The sequence below is a fragment of the Sphaerodactylus townsendi genome, linkage group LG10 (genome assembly GCF_021028975.2).
Source record: "Sphaerodactylus townsendi isolate TG3544 linkage group LG10, MPM_Stown_v2.3, whole genome shotgun sequence".
Classification (NCBI taxonomy): Eukaryota; Metazoa; Chordata; class Lepidosauria; order Squamata; family Sphaerodactylidae; genus Sphaerodactylus; species Sphaerodactylus townsendi.
This window is the reverse complement of record NC_059434.1, coordinates 24,736,655-24,743,578: the sequence shown is the minus strand read 5'-3', so window position 1 is coordinate 24,743,578 and position 6,924 is coordinate 24,736,655. Positions and strand designations below refer to the sequence as shown.

At 43.0% G+C, this 6,924-nt stretch overlaps 1 pseudogene; it reads right to left on the bottom strand.

Annotated features, from left to right (window-relative positions):
• Positions 1–4,765: 4,765 nt before the first annotated feature.
• Positions 4,766–4,883, bottom strand: LOC125440455 (annotated as a pseudogene).
• Between the last annotated feature and the right edge of the window lie 2,041 nt (positions 4,884–6,924).

Here is a 6,924-nt window from a genome sequence, read left to right as displayed (position 1 = left end):
TTTTATGTTGTTGTACACCACCCTGAGCCTTTCGGGGGAGGCAGCATATAAATTAAACATACGATACAAACTCACTGAATGGCACCAGAAAAGTGAAGCAAACTCATGTGGCATGGCACCCACCTGACTGTTTAGAATGAGCAGCAGGGAATGGGAGTGGTTGGGAAGGCTGAGGCCTTGAAGGACATTGTTCTTCCCTTTTTTGATGGAGGGGGTCCTAATTTGGTGCCCATCAACATGTTTTCTGACACCTGCCAAGTGTTTTTAAGAAGCGGGTGGGCTCACCTACAGCTTTTGGCAGAGGTGGGATCCAGCAGGTTCTCACAGGTTCCCAAGAGTAGGTTACTAATTATTTGTGTGTGCTGAGAGGGGGTTACTAATTGGTGATTTTGCCCCGTGATTTTTGCCTTAGTTACATCCCTCCTCTCAGCAGTAGCATGCAGAACTTGAAGCAGTCTAGCAGCAGGTACACCGGCGTGTGTGGCAGCCTGTGCATTCATTTCCCGCCCAAGGACCGGCGCAGTGGGTGCGTCCTTGCCACAGCCCCACCCAGGAATGCCTGGCCCCAGGAATGCCCGGCCACGCCCCCGTCGTGCCCCACCCAGCCCCATTGGCGCTACGCCACAGTTTGAATCCCACCACCATGGGAACCTGTTACTAAAATTTTTGGATCCCACCACTGGCTTTTGGAGATTTGATTGGCTGTAGAGATTTTGTTTTAAATATTGCTTTGGTAGCAGCTGCCACCACAGCACAAGTATCTGCACTGTGTTACTGAAGTTAAGCTGTGGCAATCACTTTGTGGCTGACTCCACCTCCTGCAGCAGCCATTATCTGGCAGCCATATTGTTGTGGTGCCCACAACATCGTGTCAGAATTCTAAATGTATCCTCAAGATCCAAAAAGTTGTGGACCCTTGGCAAGGGGGTTATTGCTGGAGAAACTGAGTCCTTATTGTGAGTTAGCTGCATGTTGCCTTAACGCAAGTGTCTATAAAACAAGAAAAACCAGGGCCTGCCTATGTCACAAGATTACTATTACAGCACTTTACACATGGACAAGCTTGTTACAATAATAATCAAGAGTTCTTAGAGAAATTACTACAGCTGTTACAATGGCAATCCTAGCACACTTGTAATGCTCAGTGCTTTATCATTATTGCAAAGGAAACTTGACACAGTTCTATCATAAAGTAACTACAGTGCAGAACAAGTTTCAGCTTTGGCACAAGAAATAAAATCTGATACAGGAAAAAAAGTTCTATACTCAAAATGTACTTTTACAACAGGAATCAATAATAAAATAGACTGTTGTGGTCTACAATGATTTCTGCACATTTTGACAGACGTCTTAGACTTTTCCGAAGTGGTACGGCCAGATGGGAAAGCTGGTCTTGAAATGACCTGAAGATGGAAACCAAAGGCAAATTATCGTTTTGACCAGCACACTGTTTTCTTCCTGCTGTTTCCCTTGGAGATAAAATCCAAGGAAATAAGGAACGGACTTCACCCTGATCCAGAATATGGTTAGGTCAAATTTACGTTGCTGGAAGGCAATAGGTTTGAATCAATTTTGGTTTTAACAGGGTTGTGAAGCGATAACACACAGGAATGAAAAAAAGTTTTCTGTGTTGGAGAGTGCTTTCATGCAGAATAAGGGAGGGATCAATGAGAACTTATATGGAAGAAGTAATCCTGTTTCCCCACTGGCCCACCAAGATTCCCTGCTCTGCCACTTGAGCTGTGGAACTAGATTAGCTTGTGCACTCCAACACATGCCAGCTGGGTGGCCTTTGGCTAATCACAGTTCTTCAGAGCTTTCTCAGCCCCACCTACCTCACAGAGTGTTTGATGTGAGAGGGAAAGGGAAAGGAGATTGTAAGTCCCTTTGAGTCTCCTTATATGAGAGAAAGGGGGGAATAAATTCAACTCTTCTTCTTCAAGAAATCCAGCCTCACCCTAGGTCTGGCCACAGTGCTCACTGGATTCATTTTCCCTCTCTGTGCTGCTTATGAATCCAATTCCATTCTCTTCCACTCTGACTCTTCGATGTTCAACTCAGTAAACTACCATATCCAAATCCTACTTAAACTCAACATGAAATGAGATGTCTTATCTGGAATGGGTACTTCCTGCAATCACAAGTACATAAAAAGCAAAAATTCAACAGGTGAGAATTTTCCTGATTGAAGAATAGGGAGCCAGAAGGAATGTAAAAAGGTGAAGAAGGAAGCTTATTTATGACACACCTAAGATAAGCTTCACATTTGCCAGTGTGGTGTGGTGCTTGAAAGCAGGTGGATTCTAATCTGGAGAACTGGCTTTGATTCCCCGCTCCTCCACCTGAGTGGCAGAGGCTTATCTGGTAAACCAGATGAGTTTCCGTACTCCTACATTCCTGATGGGTGACTTTGGGCTAGTCACAGTTCTTTGGAACTCTCTCAGCCCCACCTACCTCACAAGGTGTCTGTTGTGGGGAAAGGAAGGGAAAACAGCTTGTAAGCCACCTTGATTTTCCTTACAGGAGGAAAGGTGGGGTATAAATCCAAACTCTTCTTCTTCTACAGTTTTTGATAGGGCAACCATTTATACCTTCTTGCAGAGCTATCAGCGTTGTACCATCAGTCTGTTGGGTCCAGTTTAGGGCCATGGTGGGGTGCACCAATTATGGAACAAACCTGGAATAGTTGTCATGGTAAGAGGTGCATAATTCAAGTAAATTTTCTACATTGAACATTCCAGACTATTGTTCGCATCATTTATGAAGTTAGCAGCAGTCAGTATTACTCCTGCCATACCAGTGAAATACCTGGAACAGACAACAAGATCAGGGATTAGGTATCTTGGGTTCAGAATGGACTTGGTTAGCAAATGTTATTTATTATGTATAAAGAAAACGGATGATAATCACAGTTTTAATTTTAAGCTTAATACAAGATTAAAAAGGTATTTCTATCTAGAGATTTAACAAATTAAGAATCTATTATGTATGAATGGAGTTAGTTATAAGTTACAGAATGCTAAATTTTACAAAGCAGTGAAAGATTGACTACACCCAAGAATTCTACATGCATATGAACCATTGCCCAAAATTGTGTATCACTTTCTTGCTGCTATATTCTGGCTGAATCACACTTGTGGGGGTGGAAAGTGGCATCAAGTCACAGTTGGCTTATGACCCATAAGGTTTTCATGGCAAGAGACATTCAGACGTAGTTTACAGATTCAGAGAAGAAGCAGAAGAAGAAGAGGAGGAGGAGTAGGAGTAGTTTGGATTTATATCCTCCCTTTCTCTCCTGTAGGAGACTCAAAGGGGCTTACAACCTCCTTGCCCTTCCCCCCTCACAACAAACAAGCAAAGGAAAACCTCTGTGGGGCCCTTCTGCAAATGGTGGGTGGCACAGAGAAGCCTGCAGCAGCACGAAATGGTGGGCACGAGCTGTGGAGAAAATGAAAGTTAGCACTCCTAATGGTGGGGAACAGCCAGTAAAAAAAACTGTTTTATTTTCCCATGTTGTGCAGGAGCAAAAAGCCAAAATTGTTTATTTTTTAAACATCTCCAAGACATTTTATTTGTGTCATGTGATACGGGCTCTTTTCACATAGACTTACTGGAGAAGCAGTTCCTCCAATATATCGTTTAATTACCTGACCATTCATAAACCTGGGAAGAATCAACCTCTTTGCACAGATGTAAAAGCCTCCACAAGGCAAGTAAATGTAACCACCTCAACTGCTGCAAAGCTGCTCAACAGCATTCAAGGCAGATTGGAGTTTCAGCTCACAAGTGATTATAGCTGTTTAACATGGCTTGTTTGCCTATTGAATATATTCACTTTAAAGTTCACACAGAATCCCTAGTTTAAAGGAATAAATGCAGAGATAATCGACCATCTGGGCTCTTTTGCCCTTCTTTGTACAGAGCAGTCATACTATTTGCATGTGTTTGTGGTCTTTCCTATATATCCTATATACAAACGAGTTACTCTCAAAGTGAATGGCTATTTTCCTAATAAATGAGGCAGTACTTATTGACCATCTTTTGTATCTTGCCCTTCCTGCAGCGGCTTCAGAAAGTGTGTAGACTTTCCTGTTTTCCCCTTCTAGCAATCTGGAAGAATATCAAGAGTGACTAGCCAAGTTTCCTTTCATAAATTGGTGGCTATTCAATCTCTCCAGTTTTGACTGCAATTATTGTGCACCACACTGGCAAAAATAGGAAGAAGTCATAAATGTTTGGGAAATCAGAACTGAGAAGGGGATGTATCTGGAAAAAGAAGCTAAAAATGAAAAATCAAAGTTGCAGTTAGCTCAGAAACAGTGCTTGCATTGGAAGTGTGATTCTCTGTTGACCAGAATGGGTATATATGCTGTGAAAAATTTTAAACACACACATGAGTAATCATGTCTTCTAACAGCAAAATGAGTAGCCTAATGCCAACCAAACAACTAAACAGGTGAGTGGTTTCTGCAGGCCTAGGGAACACCTTTATGTGGTTTCTGCAGGACTAGGGAACACCTTTATGCTGCAAAAAATAGTGGAACCAAAAATTCATCAAAATGGGAAAACTGGTAAGTTTGTATTAATGTTGAACCCTAGTACCAGAGAGAAACCCTTTGTATTTGAACAGGAAAGCCTTCAAACATAAGATCAAGCTTTAAGAAAGTCAATACAATCTCTAGCAATTTCAGAAATTCACAGGTAAACAGTTATGGTCTCCTATGCAACCTCCTGGGTATAAAACAAAATCAGATTTCCAAGGCCTTATATACAGCACCGGTATTCCCAGGCGGTCTCCCATCCAAGTACTAACCAGGCCTGACCCTGCTTAGCTTCCGAGATCAGACAAGATTGGGCATGTTCAGGGTGGTATGGCCATAGGCCAAGGCCTTATATAAACAGTGATGGGATTCAAATAATTTAACAACTGATAGTTTACAAGCACCATTTTAACAACCGGTTCTGCCGAAGTGGTGCAAATCTGCTGGTCCGAAACCTTTGAAAAACACATCTTATATCCAGAAAAAAAAAACTGTTGCACCTTTTCAATTTTCACATATTTAACAAGATGATTACAACAGGAGGCTCCTTGAACAACTGGTAGAAACCAATAAGACAATAGAAGCTTCTGCTGGCAGCCCTTGTCTTTGACTGGATCTCAGAGTCAGTTATAAAATTTAAAAAGCCTAACTGTAGTCAGCAAAACTTTATGGACCCAAAGATGTATCCCAAGAGAAGCAAGAAATCATCATCATAACACAGAGAGATCCTTTTGCCTTTGACACACTGACAGGGAAAACAGAACAGTTCTCACATTCAGTCAACATATGCATTCATGCAAGCATAATCAGAACTCCTAACTTGAACCAAGACTTGCCACAGAAGCATTTTTGTATGCCAGGTCTCCTGCCTTGAACATATGAAGGAATAATCTCTAAAAGAATGTTTCCAAACATCTATGAAACACAGTTCCCTCATTCATTATTGACCCATACACATTAGGGATTTGGGAACAACATGTGCAGGTTATAGGCTAAGATAACCTCACACATTTGAGCCCTGGATGGCTCTTGACACTTTCCCTCACAAAAAACCCCCACCCAAGTAGCCACTATGGAGGATATTTAATGTAAATATACCCCTTTAGTAACTACCTTAACCTTCTGTGGGAGGTCTACCTGATACTTCAAGACTTGTGTTCCAACCTCTTAACAAGCCCTGTCAAATACGGTTTCACAAGGAAGTTACAAATATTTTCCCTTCTGATTTCATTTGTGAATAGGGCATCTCACAAATAAGGCAAATTGAAGCCAAAAGTAATAAGCAAAGGCACAAACAACTCCAGGTGCCTTGTAGCTGTCATGTTGCCCCTAAAAACGGCTCGTAATTGGTTAGTAAAGATGACAGAACAGGATACCAAACACAAGTCTTCTGACAAGCACAGAAACCTGCTTCAGCCTGTCTTGTTATAAATTTGACAGGCGATTCAAAGATTTTCCAGGAATTGGAACAAACTGCATTTGAGCATTAGTTTGTTAGCAAAATGTCTGTCATTAAGGAGGAAACACTGTACTCATCCACTGAAACTCTGACCAGGGGAGGATGAGAAAGGGGAGCAAGTTGTTCACACTTGAAGCTTTTGCCTTCTTAAGGTATCTGCTGGTAATGATCCTTTAAGATTGCCGTTTAATTTGCAGGAATAAAACCAGGTTTCGCTCTTACGACCAAGTGTAGAGGTTACCTTTTCCCATCATAGTAATAAATTGCAGCCATCACTATGGAAGAGCCCAACTTGATGGACAGGGCTACTATGTAGATTGGCACAGTCTGTGACATGACCTACATCACAAACAATCAACACAAACCTGAAGGTAAAGTTCCATCAGAAAGCAGTCAATATAACAAACAGCCCCATCCAAGGGATTGGGCACCCCAGTGCACTGCCACAGCTCCCATGGAGGTTTCCCAGCAGCATAGGAAGGCTTGCAAAGCAAAATAGTCTCCCTGTCATCAGGGAGCCTCCATTGGGCCTTTTCAGTGGTGTAAGTCACAAGTCCGGACTACCAGTGTAATGGAGGCAATGGTTAGGATGGAGCCAACCTGCATCAGCTCCTTCTCCAGCCAGGCCCCTGGATCGCCTCCAGCAGTGGCCACAGGAGCACAGGGATGCTGACATTGCATCCTACCACTGGGGAGAGCTGAAGCAGCCACACACCAGTAGAATAGCCCCTCTCCCAGGACAAGTGCCCCATGAAGGGTAAAACTGCCAGTGCGGCTGTGCACTACTTGCACTGGCAGATTTGGCCCACCCCTTTGAATGGGGCTGAAAGGTACTAAGCCTCAGTCACAGAGGCGTAGCAAGGGGGGAAAGAGCCTGGTACACTGGTGCGTCCTCTGCCTCATCCCGCCCCAGAACGCCCTCGC